This window comes from Rana temporaria, chromosome 11 (assembly GCF_905171775.1).
Source record: "Rana temporaria chromosome 11, aRanTem1.1, whole genome shotgun sequence".
Lineage (NCBI taxonomy): Eukaryota > Metazoa > Chordata > Amphibia > Anura > Ranidae > Rana > Rana temporaria.
This window is the reverse complement of record NC_053499.1, coordinates 115564692-115578532: the sequence shown is the minus strand read 5'-3', so window position 1 is coordinate 115578532 and position 13841 is coordinate 115564692. Positions and strand designations below refer to the sequence as shown.

Sequence of the window (13841 nt, the reverse complement as noted above, 5' to 3'; positions counted from 1 at the left end):
CATCCATTGCTCCATTCCCTTCCCTCTCTTTAGTGACTATTTTTAAAGTTTGGCCGCCTGGCAGGATGCGCGATGACATCACTCGCATCGCCGCCAGTAGCCATCGCGCCACCTCTGTCCGACCTGGCGGTTGGCAACACTGCCCGCCTCATCCCGGTAAAATTACCAGGGGGGCGCCGGCGCCCCCCCTCAGCTCAGCGCCCGGGGCAGAAACACCGGCTGCCCCCCGGTTGTTACGCCACTGGTCCCGCCCACATATGAAAACGGTGTTCAAACCACACATGTGAGATGTCCCTGCGAACGTTAGAGCAAGAACAATAATTCTAGCCCTAGACCTCCTCTGTAATTCAAAACATGTAACCAGTAAAAAAATAAATAAAATTAAAGCATTGCCTATGGGGATTTTTAAGTACCGAAGTTTGGCTCCATTCCATGGGGATTTACTTTAAGCCACAGGCACTGTCTCTAACACAAGGGTTGGAGCCCATAAAAGTGTACAGTACTGTTATATGACTGGAAATCTGCAGTTTTATTTAGATGTGTATCTATACCGTCCTACACACCACAGTCTCTAGCAGCACAATACAAGGGGTGTATGTATTATTGCACACTACTTCCCCGGTGATGAGAAAACCTCCTCTTCGCATCAAGGAAACAGATAACCCGGGAAAAAAGATCGCGGGAACTTTGGGCGGGAATTTCAAAGAAGCACGACGGACTGACAGAGGTAACCATTGCAGAGTGGAAGGCTATCCTTCCTGCGGGCTATAGATATTGTACGTTACAGGTCAGAATATAATTTATCTGCGGGTGTCTTTTACTTGCTGCAGCAGGAAGGGGAGAGGAGACATGGGGGGAGGAGGAGGGGTGGCTGCATGGGCAGAGAAACGGCACCGAGCTGTGTGCAGCCAGACACTTATTCATCATGACTAGGATTACAACACCTTGCGTGTAGGGAATTTCCCGAGAAAGCACGTGTTAAAACCGAGCACGTTAGAAGTGAAGTGAGCACATCGATTCACCGGCTCTTCGAGCAGGTCAGTGAAACACACAGGGGCAAATGCCGCTACACACACACTCCTCACACAGGGGCAAATGCTGCGCGCACACACTCTCCTCACACAGGGGCAAATCCCGCTACACACACACACTCCTCACACAGGGGCAAATGCCGCTACACACACACTCCTCACACAGGGGCAAATGCCGCTACACACACACACTCCTCACACAGGGGCAAATGCCGCTACACACACACTCCTCACACAGGGGCAAATGCTACACACACACTCCCACACAGGGGCAAATGCTACACACACACTCCTCACACAGGGGCAAATGCCACTCACACACACTCCTCACACAGGTGCAAATGCCACTCACACAGGGGCAAATGCTACACACACACACTCCTCACACAGGGGCAAATGCCACTCACACACACACCTCACACAGGTGCAAATGCCACTCACACAGGGGCAAATGCTGTGCGCACTCACACTGGGGCAAATGCCGCTACACACACTCCTCCCACAGGGGCAAATGCCGCTACACACACACTCCCACACAGGGGCAAATGCTACACACACACTCCTCACAGGTGCAAATGCCACTCGCACACACTCCTCACACAGGTGCAAATGCCACTCACACAGGGGCAAATGCTGCGCGCGCACACACACTCCTCACACAGGGGCAAATGCCGCTACACACACACACTCCTCACACAGGGGCAAATGCCGCTACACACACACTCCTCACACAGGGGCAAATGCTACACACACACTCCCACACAGGGGCAAATGCTACACACACACTCCTCACACAGGGGCAAATGCCACTCACACACACTCCTCACACAGGTGCAAATGCCACTCACACAGGGGCAAATGCTACACACACACACTCCTCACACAGGGGCAAATGCCACTCACACACACACCTCACACAGGTGCAAATGCCACTCACACAGGGGCAAATGCTGTGCGCACTCACACTGGGGCAAATGCCGCTACACACACTCCTCCCACAGGGGCAAATGCCGCTACACACACACTCCCACACAGGGGCAAATGCTACACACACACTCCTCACAGGTGCAAATGCCACTCGCACACACTCCTCACACAGGTGCAAATGCCACTCACACAGGGGCAAATGCTGCGCGCGCACACACACTCCTCACACAGGGGCAAATGCCGCTACACACACACACTCCTCACACAGGGGCAAATGCCGCTACACACACTCCTCACACAGGTGCAAATGCCACTCACACAGGGGCAAATGCCGCTACACACACACACTCCTCACACAGGGGCAAATGCTGCGCGCACACACTCTCCTCACACAGGGGCAAATCCCGCTACACACACACACTCCTCACACAGGGGCAAATGCTGCGCGCACACACACTCCTCACACAGGGGCAAATGCCGCTACACACACACACTCCCACACAGGGGCAAATGCCGCTACACACTCTCCTCACACAGGGGCAAATGCCGCTACACACACACACTCCTCACACAGGGGCAAATGCTGCGCGCACACACTCTCCTCACACAGGGGCAAATGCCGCTACACACACACACACTCCCACACAGGGGCAAATGCTACACACACACTCCTCACACAGGGGCAAATGCCACCCACACACTCCTCACACATCTTAATTTGCAGTCCAGGGAAGTCTATATACTGCTTGTTCTATTCTCAGATGTTCCTCTTATTATAGCTGCGACAGCAAAGTTTTCTCAATAGATCTTTTTTTACTCTGAAACCGATTAGCCATTCAGCTTCTGCTTCATTTCTATATTTATCTGCATTGTTCATTCAAGATGGCTGGATACAATTGTAAAGTGTGCTCAGCTTATAGTCAATATGGGGTAATTATCTGAAACTGGAGCAACTGTGCATAGCAACCAATCCGCTTCTATCTTGTGTGTTCATTTAAAGGAGTTGTAAAGGAAAATGTTTTTTCACCTTAAAGTGGGAGTTCACCCATAAAACAATTTTTTCAAACAATCCCCTTAGATTCCTGTTTGTTTTGTCTAGGGGAATCGGCTAGTTGTTTTAAAATATGAGCTGTACTTACTGTTTTCGAGATGCATCTTCTCCGTCGCTTCCGGGTATGGGTCTTCGGGAGCGGGCGTTCCTTCTTGATTGACAGTCTTCCGACAGGCTTCCGACGGTCGCATCCATTGCGTCACTAGTAGCCGAAAGAAGCCGAACGTCGGTGCGGCTCTATACTGCGCCTGCCCACCGACGTTCGGCTTCTTTCGGAAAATCGCGACGCGATGGATGCGACCGTCGGAAGCCTCTCGGAAGACTGTCAATCAAAATAGGAACGCCCAGTCCCGCAGCCCATACCCGGAAGCGGTGGAGAAGATGCATCTCGTAAACGGTAAGTACAGCTCATATTTTAAAACAACTAGCCGATTCCCCTAGACAAAATGAGCATGAAGCTAAGGGAAAAAATTGTTATGTACGGGTGAACCCCCGCTTTAATGCAATCTATGCATTAAGGTGAAAAAACATCTGATGCTGCCGGCCCCCCCCCCCCCCCCCCCCCCTATACTTACCTGACCCCTTGAAAGTCCTGCGCACGGTCCCGAGATCCTCTTCGCCGCTGATTGGCTAGAGCGGATGGGTTGAGAGCAGCGCAGCCATTGGCTGGCGCTGCTGTCAATCACATCCAGTGACGCGTTGCGCGGCAGGGCCGAGTGATACAGTGAGCGGCTATGGCCGCCCGCTGTATCACGGGAGCGCGCCCGCAATTACTGACCACCATGCAAGCTCTCGCATGACTGTGGTGAGTAATTGCGGGGAGGACCAGAGACAGCCGCTGAGGGACCCCAGAAGACGTGGATCCGGGCCACACTGTGCAAAACAAACTGCACAGTGGAGGTAAGTATAACATGTTTGTTATTTTAACCACTTCAGATCCGTAGGACGTCCTGGACTTTGAGTGGTGATATCTGAATGATGCCTGCAGCTGCAGGCATCATTCAGATATCTCTGTCTTCAGTCTGCGATTCTGTGCACCAGATGAACGATCAAAGCGGCGGTTCCGCCGCTCGATCGTTCTTCTAGGCAGCGGGAGGGGACGTCCCCCCCCTCCCGCCGCCATCCGGTGCTTCTCCGGGCTCTCCCGTGCCATCGGGGGCCCGGAGAACGAATCGGCCGGCGCGCGTTGCTGAACCATAGAGATGACTGGTGACCAGACGGTCACAGTCATCTCTATGACCGTCGGAGGGCCGGGCGCGACGTTATGACGTCACGCCCGGTACCCGGAAGTAAACAAAGCCGCAATCGCGGCTGTCGGCATGTAATCGGTGAAATGTTTTTCACCGATTTCATGCTTGTAAGCCTGTAGGAGAGATGTGGGGTCTTATTGACCCCACATCTCTCCATAAAGAGGACCTGTCACAGTGATTCCTATTACAAGGGATGTGTACATCAAAAAATGTCAAAAAAAAATGTCAAAAAAAGTGTAAAAATAAAAAAATGAAGTAAAAAAATAAAATAATAAAAAAAAAAATTTAAAACGCCCCTGTCCCGGTCGCTCGCGTGCAGAAGCGAACGTGCATGCAAGTCCCGCCCACATATGTAAACACCGGTCAAACCCCACATGTGAGGTATCATCGCGTGCGTTAGAGCGTGTGCAACAATTCTATCACTAGAGCTACTCTGTAACTCAAAAATAGTAACCTGTAAAAAATTTTAAAGCGTCGCCTATGGAGATTTTTAAGTACCGAAGTTTGGCGCCATTCGATGAGTGTGCGCAATTTTAAAGCGTGACATGTTAGGTATCTATTTACTCGGCGTAACATCGTCTTTCACATTATACAAAAAAATTGGGCTAACTTTACTGTTTTGTTATTTTTTAATTCATGAAACTGTTTTTTTCCCTAAAAAAAGGCGTTTGAAAAATTATTGCGCAAATACCGTGCGAGAAAAAAAGTTGCAATGACCGCCATTTTATTCCCTAGGGTGTCTGCTAAAAAAAAATATATAATGTTTGGGGGTTCTGATTAATTTTCTAGCAAAAAAATTGTGATTTTTACATAAAGGAGAACAGTGCCAAAATAGGCCCGGTAACGAAGTGGTTAAAGGAAAAAAAAAATTCCTTTAGTAACCCTTTAAGCTTTAAAAGTGGAAGATAAAAGCTGACTGGTTGTCCCTTATGGCCCGTACACACAATCCGAATATCGTACGACTTTTTCCGCTTAATAGTCGCAAGTAGAAATTGAATAGGTTACTAAAGTCACAAATTCTCGTATGACAGAAAAAAAAAAAAATCGAAAGTGATGTCACGTGTTGAATTTGTCATAACTAACGAACCGTGCTTCTGGTGGAAGAGGTCTGAGTGGCCACAGTGCCAGCTTTTCTCTTCCATCAAGTATAACCATGCTGCCTGTCCCTCTCTTCTCTGCCACCTTACCTCCTGGGAGTAAGTTCCTATCACCAGCATGTGTGATTGTATCTGAGAGCACATTGACAGTCTTCTGGGTTCAGGGGGTGGAGTTCAATAATGATCACGCAGACATGCATTTAAAGGGGAAGTGGGGTCAAAGCTCTGTGGGTTACAGGAGAGACTTGGTTCTGCACTCCTGTGACCCGTATTCAGCCAACAGTGGGCTAATATCAGCTGTCGGGTGACCTCCTGACTCTGGAGTGATCCCAACTTTAAGGCTCAGTTCACATTTGAGCATGTAGCGGCTCACAGCAGGAGTCCGGTGCATCCTTGTTCGCTGTTTCAGGTCAGATTTTGGGCTGAATTCGGACTTGAAACAAACTAAAAGATGCACAGGGCTCCTGTGCAAATCGCACCGGAGCCACTGTGGAGATATGTATACCGGCTCCATAAAGCGCCGGTCACAATCGCCTGCTGTGTGAATTGGATGCGGAAAAACTCGGCCTAAAGTTGGGATCCACCTGGATCTTTAGATGTAGTGGACTGGATAGCTGGTATAGCCTTTGGGGAATAGTCCTCCTTTGCTTATGCAAAAGTGCTACATCAGAAAACACCATAGATAGAAGTGAAAATACTAGTACTTAAAAGTGTACACGTATATACATACATGGAGGCTTACATGCATATAGGTAAAAACTGCAATATACAGAATGCGCTAAATAAAAATGTGTGTGTATATGTGCAAGTATACGATATGTAGTAGAAAAAAAGTATGTGTTTATATTCCATTGCGTGGCTGTAGAGTAGTTGGGATCTTTGTAAACAACAATATCAAATTTAAATAATGAAGATAAAAATAGAAGTATAAAAGATAATGTAAATTAAAGGTGTAAACTGCATAGGGTGAGAAGATTACAGAAAGAGCCTGGATTGACAGAAACCCACGCGATGAGTTGGTCTATGTGTACTTTGTCTCATATGTAACGTATATACTTGAGTATAAGTCAAGTTTTTCAGCAAATTTTTTTTTTTTGTGCTGAAAATGGCTCCCTTCGGCTTATACTCCAATCACCTTTCTCTGCCTGATCTCACAGATTTTGGGGACCCCGTACCGGCCGGCCGTAGGTCCCCTGGACCCCAAATTTGGCACACATGTAGCCCCACTCTTTCTCTACAAGTGTGCAAAGTTTTGTTGTCCAGGGGACCTACGGCTAGGGTGCACCGATTTTTTTTTTTTTCAAAGCCGGGCACCCCTTCCATAGATTCCCATGTTAAATGGTAATTTCTCTGGTGACTTTGGGGACCCGGTGCCGGCCATAGGTCTCCGGAACTTGGCACACATGTAGCCCCATTCCATAGACTCCCATGTTAAACGTCAGTCTAGGCATGGACACAGTGAGGCATGCAGATGGACCCCCTAGGCTTATATTCGAGTCAATAAGTTTTCCCATTTTTTTTTTTTTTTTGTGTGGTAAAATTAGGTGCCTCGGCTTATATTCGGGTCGGCTTATACTCGAGTATATACAGTAAATATATAGATCTGTCTATATAGTCCAGTGTAATATAGTACAATAGTTAGGGCCCATAGGGTGGCCAATTACATTGGCTGGCGGAAGAGGGAAAAATCCTTGAAACGCGTTGGCTGATTACTTCACTCTACTATACCATGAGATATGGATACTGTTTTATGACCTTTTAGAGCAGGGATATGCTATTAGCGGACCTCCAGCTGTTGCAAAACTACAAATCCCATCATGCTTCTGCCTCTGGGTGTCATGCTTATGACTGTCAGTCTTGCTATGCCTCATGGGACTTGTAGTTCTACAACAGCTGGAGGTCCGCTAATTGCATATGCCTGTTTTGGAGGAATGATGTGATGTTATTCCAGATACCAAATGTGAGTACTCCACTTCTGCTTGTTAATAAAACTTTTTACCAAGGATAATGCACTAGGCCTCAGGAGCCTTTTTCTTTCTTGCCTTGCTTTAGTTACTAAAGCAAAGTACTAAAGTTTAGTACTTTGGACTTCCCCTAGTTGGTTAAGGCAGCGGGTCGTACAGAATCCATCCTGTAGTACAATAACGGAAGTATAACATTGTTACCTTGGCCCTCCACTCAGGAGAGAATTTTCTGTTGACGTTGTCCTATACTTTCATCCTGGCTTTCATGGATAACGCCCTGATTAGACTGGAGGAGTCTGGAAACCACAAAACAAAACCCAAGGTGCACTGACCTAGAGTTCATCACAAAAACTGCACCATCCAGTCCACAGTTCATCATAATGTGTGACAGGACAAAAGCAGATCCAATAGATCAGTGGTTCTCAACCTGGGGGTGGGGACCCCCTTGGGGGTCAAATGATGATTTGCCAGGGGTCACCAAATCCTGGGCTGTTCCTGAAGCCCGCACCGCTTCCAGCTTTTATACAGCTGCCCAGTAGGGCTGTCCCTGGAGCCTGTGGCTACCCATTTGGGCTGTTCCTGGAGCCCACGGCCACCCACTCAGCCTCTTTGCAGCGGCCCATTCAGTTCCTGGCATGGCTGGGGGGCAGAGACTAGAGATCTGCTGACTGATGAGGATTGTGAGGTGGGAGGGGCTGGAGGAGACCCCATCTCCTGATTTCAGCATTGGTGTCACTGCTATGAGACACCACAAAGTCGGAGAAACAGTGAGTAACACTAACTGCGATTATAGTTCCCATTAAAAGTCACCACTACATTTCTCAGATCAGCAGATGACCTTGATCAAGAGCACCCAAGTTGGCTTTTCAGAATTCCCCCCAGCATTGCCACTCATCCCATTCCCCCCCACCAAGTAGTAAGAGAAGGAATAAAAATAGAGAATACATGGAAGGGAGAGGAAAAGAGGGGCAGGACGAAAGAAAACGGGAGAGAAAGAATAGGAGAAAAAACAAGAAAGATGGCTAGAGAGAGGGATGGGGGAAAAATAAATTAGGATAGCCAGAGATAAAAGGGAAAGAAAGGAGAACAAAGAGACATCCTAAAATGTACCATATGAGGTTTTAATACTTTACGAGTGGAGGGGACTCAGGGAGCGCAAAATTTCCGTGGGTTATGGTCGCAAATTACTTGTCTTGCCTTGGGTGCTGACAACTCACGCTTCGAAAATAATTTTACTGTTGGGGGTCCCCACAACTTTGGATATTTTATCAAGGGGTAACGGCACTAAAAGGTTGAGAACCACTGCAATAGATGAACACGTTTTGAGGACTAGCACCTTCCTCAGAGGGCTCTGAGAAAAAGGGTAGTCCTTAAAACACGTTAGTCTATTGGATGATCTTTTGTCCTGTCACAAGTTATGATGTACTGTGGACCGGATGGTGCTATTTTTTGTGATGAGCTTTGATGCAATTGCCGCAATACTTTTCACTTTTTTCAATAATGAAGATATGTTCTTAGGATAAGGCACTAGGTCAGTGCGCCTTATGTTTTGTCGTTTTCTGTAGCTCATGCTAATGGGGGCATTTCGCTGACGGCTCAAAGAACTGAGCCTGAAGGTATCGGTTTCCAGTATCTGAGCATTTGCACGAGTAACAATACTCATGCAAATGCATGGTATCATGCAACTCTAGTTTCTACTCAAACCTGTTAACCTTTCTGGAAGCAAAAGAGGGTATTCGACCCATACTGGATTCAAAGTTTATCAACACCTTCCCTCTGGTACAAAAATGCAGCATGACGTCTTTAAGGTCAGTCAGTGCTTCCTATTATCTGGGACAATTATGGCCTCATGTTCCTATCTTCCTGACATAGCAACATATCCTGTGCTTTGTGGTGGGCGCACAATATTATCAATTCATTGCCCTCTCTTTGGTCTGTCCACTGCAGCTTGGGTATTCACCAAGGTACTAGCCCCATGTACTTGCTTGTCTTCTCTCGCAAGGAATTCCTTCTACTATGTACTTCCAACAAACTGTTAAAACTGCAGGAATTTGTGTGTATCCTGAATCTCCAGAAATTGACACTGCAAACCAACTCATCATCTAGGACACAGGTGTCAAACACAAGGCCAGAGGGCCAAATCAGGCCCTCCAGGCCATTTCATGTGGCCCTCGTACCTCTCCTGCAGCTGCAGGAAATCTCCAAACCTCCTCTGGTCCTCCTCCAGACCCTTACTTTATGCTTTCAAGCAATGCATCAGTTTCTTCCCAGCAGCAGCAGCAGCAGCATAAGGAAAGGGGGGTGCACTGTGATATAAGGGAGAGTGGGGGACTCAACTTCTGATGGTGGGGTGAATGTAAGGGAAGGGGATGCGCTGGACATCTAATCTTACAGATACAACCGGCCCTTTTGAGGGCAATCATAATGCTGATGCGGCCCACAATGAAATTGAGTTTGACACCCCTGTTCTAGGACTTCCAGGGTTTTCCTTCCACACAAAAGACTCCAAATCCTCAACTCCCTCATTCGGACTCAGCAGTCCTGGAGCCAATTAACCCTTTGCTTTGCATGAGGATTCTGGACTTGATTGTGAGATTTCAAAGTAGTTCTCTTTGCCCAATTTCACGCCAATGTTATGGCTGCATGGGACAAGAAAGCAAACCCCTCCAACAATCGTATTTGCCTGCCACAACCTAAATCAGGTTAGCTCTGGCCTAGTGGCTCTCATTCCCTGATGTTAGGGAAAACCCTTCGTTTTTGCTGGTCTGAAAGGTTCCAGCCACAGTGGCCATCCTGATGGGCTGTGGATGAGTCCTGGATACCCTCTCAGTTCAAAGACCGTTATCACCAGAGGAAGCTCATCTTCTTATCCACATACTTGAATTTCTGCAATGCTGGACCTCTCGACTGCACAGCCATCCAACCCAGATTTAATCGGACAACTATTTTACCCAGTAATTGTAAAGCTTTGTTTGTGGTGGTTTATTTTTAATTTTTTTATTAGAATAACAATATTTGCTTGCTCTGTGTAATAGTATCGCACAAAGTGGTCCGGAACCTCCTCTTCTGGGGTTCCCCACTGGCAATCCATGGTTCCTTCCCTTCCCCCCCCCGAGTGTCCCCATAGCAAGCGGACTGCTATAGGGGCACCCCTAAAGGCTTAATCCTGAGCTGGGCTGTGTGCCTATATAGTAACTCAGAGTGGCTTGGCCCCCCTCTCTGCTCCCTCTTCACAGGATTTGATTGGCAGCAGTGGGAGCCCAAAAATGCAGGAAGAGAAGAGTGGGTGTCAGTGTTTTTTTTATTTTATTTTTTTTTTTACCTTAATGCATTAGACAATGCATTAAAGGCTAAGTTTACCTTTCATAACATATTCCACCCTTGTCCCTATTGTGACAGTGGACTGGGGATCTTCTCCCTGCATCTGCTGTCACAATTTAAAAAAAACTCTATCTGGCTGTTTTTCATTCATTTAGTGTTCTGTGAATGTGAGAACCACTACCTCAATAACTGATGTCACTGCTACCCTGCTGCAGAGGAACAGTGAGGTGACCAAACCCCAGTGTACAGAGAGCAGCTGGGATATGAAGTCGGCATACCAGGGCCCTGCTAATGCAGATTTTGAGGAGGCACTGAACGTGGATGCTTTAATCTAGAGAGGAAGATTTATTTTTTCTTTGTCTGTCCAGGTCATTCAAAAACTGCATATGATCCCTTTTTAGAAATCCCCCCAAACTACAACACACAGCATGTGGGATGTGTTGGCATTTTTGTTGAGTGTTTTTTTCCACACTTTACCACAGAGCACAAGTCTGAACGAGCCCTTAAAGCCTCGTACACACGATAGGTTAAACCTATGAAAACGGTCTGATGGACCGTTTTCATCAGTCCAAACCGATCGTGTGTAGGCCCCATAGGTTATTTAACCTTCGGTTAAAAAAATGAGAACTTGCTTTAAAATTTAACCTATGGATGGTAACCGATGGGTCAAAACCGATCGTTAGTATGCAAAACCATCGGTTAAAAACCCGCGCATTCTCAGAATCAAGTCGACGCATGCTTGGAAGCATTGAACTTAGTTTTTTTCAGCACGTCGCCGTGTTTTACGTCACCGCGTTCTGACACGATCGGTTATTTAACCTATGGTGTGTACGCACGACGGACCATCAGTCAGCTTCATAGGTTAACCTAGGACAACTGTCCTTCAGACCGTTTTCATCGGATGGACTGATCGTGTGTACGGGTTTACGTAATATTTAGAGAGACCCTGTTTATTTTAACAGCAATCTATCCATAAATTATATGCACATTTAACATATTTTAGGGATGTACTTTACATGATAAATTCTCTTGTGTAGACATCCAGAAACCCTGAGACTAATGCTGGGCACCACTATCTTGGATCTGATATCGTCAGTCCCATCAAACTCTAAGCTATCACTCAATTGACACTATAGAGCAGTGGGGGCTGGATGTGGTGCTTTGCTTGCCTTTATGTAGACCAGGGGTGTCAAACTCAATTTCATCGTGGGCCGCATTAGCATTATAATTGTCCTCAAAAGGGCCGGTTGTATCTGTAAGATTAGATATCCAGCGCATCCCCTCCCCTTACATTAGATGTCAAGAGCCACCCCACCATCAGAAGTTGACTCCCCCACTCTCCCTCACATCACAGTGCACCCCCTTTCCGTATGCTGCTGCTGGGAAGAAGCTGGATGCATTGCTTGAAAGCAGAAAGTAGGGGTCTGAAGGAGGACCAGAGGAGGGCTGGAGCTCTCCTGCAGGTGCAAGGGCCACATGAAATGGCCTGGAGGGCCGGATTTGGCCCGCAGGCCTTGTGTTTGACACCTGTGATGTAGACCTTGAGGCACTATTCCTCCCACTGACACCCAACAATGGGGCACTATTCCTCCCACTGACACCCAACAATGGGGCACTATTCCTCCCACTGACACCCAACAATGGGGCACTATTCCTCCCACTGACACCCAACAATGGGGCACTATTCCTTCCACTAGGCATTTTATTACTCAGTCTGCCTCTCTTCCCCATCATAGTCTGAAGAACAGTAAACCAGTAAGGTTTGTAGAGTATTCTGCTTTACTCCTCACATGGCTACTATATAAAAGGTTATGTAAGAAAGCTAGAAAAGAGGTTAGCCAGCACTGACAGTAATCGGATGCGCCCAGAAGAAGAGAGGGCTAATGCTGCGTTCATGTGTCTGGGCTGGATGGTAGTTTCCGAATTTAATTTTAGGAGCTCTCACTTCAGTGCATTAACAGCGACACCAGGAGGAACTTCCATTAACCACTTCCATACCAGGCACTTACGCACCTTCCCGCCCAAGCCAATTTTCAGCTTTCAGCACTGTCGCACTTTGAATGGCGATTGCTCGGTCATGCTACACTGTACCCAAACAAAATTGGCGTCCTTTTTTTCCCCACAAATAGAGCTTTCTTTTGGTGATATTTGATCACCTCTGCGATTTTTTTTTTTTTTTTTTGCGCAACAACTAAAAAAAGACTGACAATTTTGAAAAAAAATTACGTTTTTATTTTTTTCTGTAATTTTTTTTGTAAATAAGTAAGTTTTCTCTTTCAATTACGGGCACTGATATGGCGGCACTGATGGGCACAAATGAGATGGCACTGATGGACATCGATGAGGTAGTACTGGGCACAGATGAGGTGGCACTGATTAGCGGCGCTGATGGGCACTCATGGGCGGCACTGATGGGCACTCATGGGCGACACTGATGGGCACTCATGGGCGGCACTGATGGGCACTGTGGGGCGGCACTGATGGGCACTGTGGGGCGGCACTGATGGGCACTGTGGGGCGGCACTGATGGGCACTGATGGGCACTGTGGGGCGGCACTGATGGACACTGTGGGGCGGCACTGATGGACACTGTGGGGCGGCACTGATGGACACTGTGGGGCGGCACTGATGGACACTGTGGGGCGGCACTGATGGACACTGTGGGGCGGCACTGATGGACACTGTGGGGCGGCACTGATGGACACTGTGGGGCGGCACTGATGGACACTGTGGGGCGGCACTGATGGACACTGTGGGGCGGCACTGATGGACACTGTGGGGCGGCACTGATGGACACTGTGGGGCGGCACTGATGGACACTGTGGGGCGGCACTGATGGACACTGTGGGGCGGCACTGATGGACACTGTGGGGCGGCACTGATGGACACTGTGGGGCGGCACTGATGGACACTGTGGGGCGGCACTGATGGACACTGTGGGGCGGCACTGATGGACACTGTGGGGCGGCACTGATGGACACTGTGGGGCGGCACTGATGGACACTGTGGGGCGGCACTGATGGACACTGTGGGGCGGCACTGATGGACACTGTGGGGCGGCACTGATGGACACTGTGGGGCGGCACTGATGGACACTGTGGGGCGGCACTGATGGACACTGTGGGGCGGCACTGATGGACACTGTGGGCGGCACTGATGGACACTGTGGGCGGCACTGATTTACTTATGTTGCCAGTCAG

General features: G+C 48.1%; 1 protein-coding gene across 2 annotated transcripts in view; it reads left to right on the top strand.

Moving 5' to 3' along the window:
- The first annotated feature begins 638 nt into the window (after positions 1-638).
- The window catches only part of SLC29A2 (solute carrier family 29 member 2), an 85564-nt gene continuing 72361 nt past the window's right edge, over positions 639-13841 (top strand). Inside the window, exon 1 of one of the 2 annotated variants that reach the window (XM_040328883.1) lies at positions 639-727. The gene's annotated coding sequence lies outside the window, so the exon portion shown is untranslated. Of the gene's footprint in view, positions 728-874; positions 1038-13841 lie in introns of those variants that run through there. The other variant, XM_040328882.1, reaches the window with a different exon arrangement.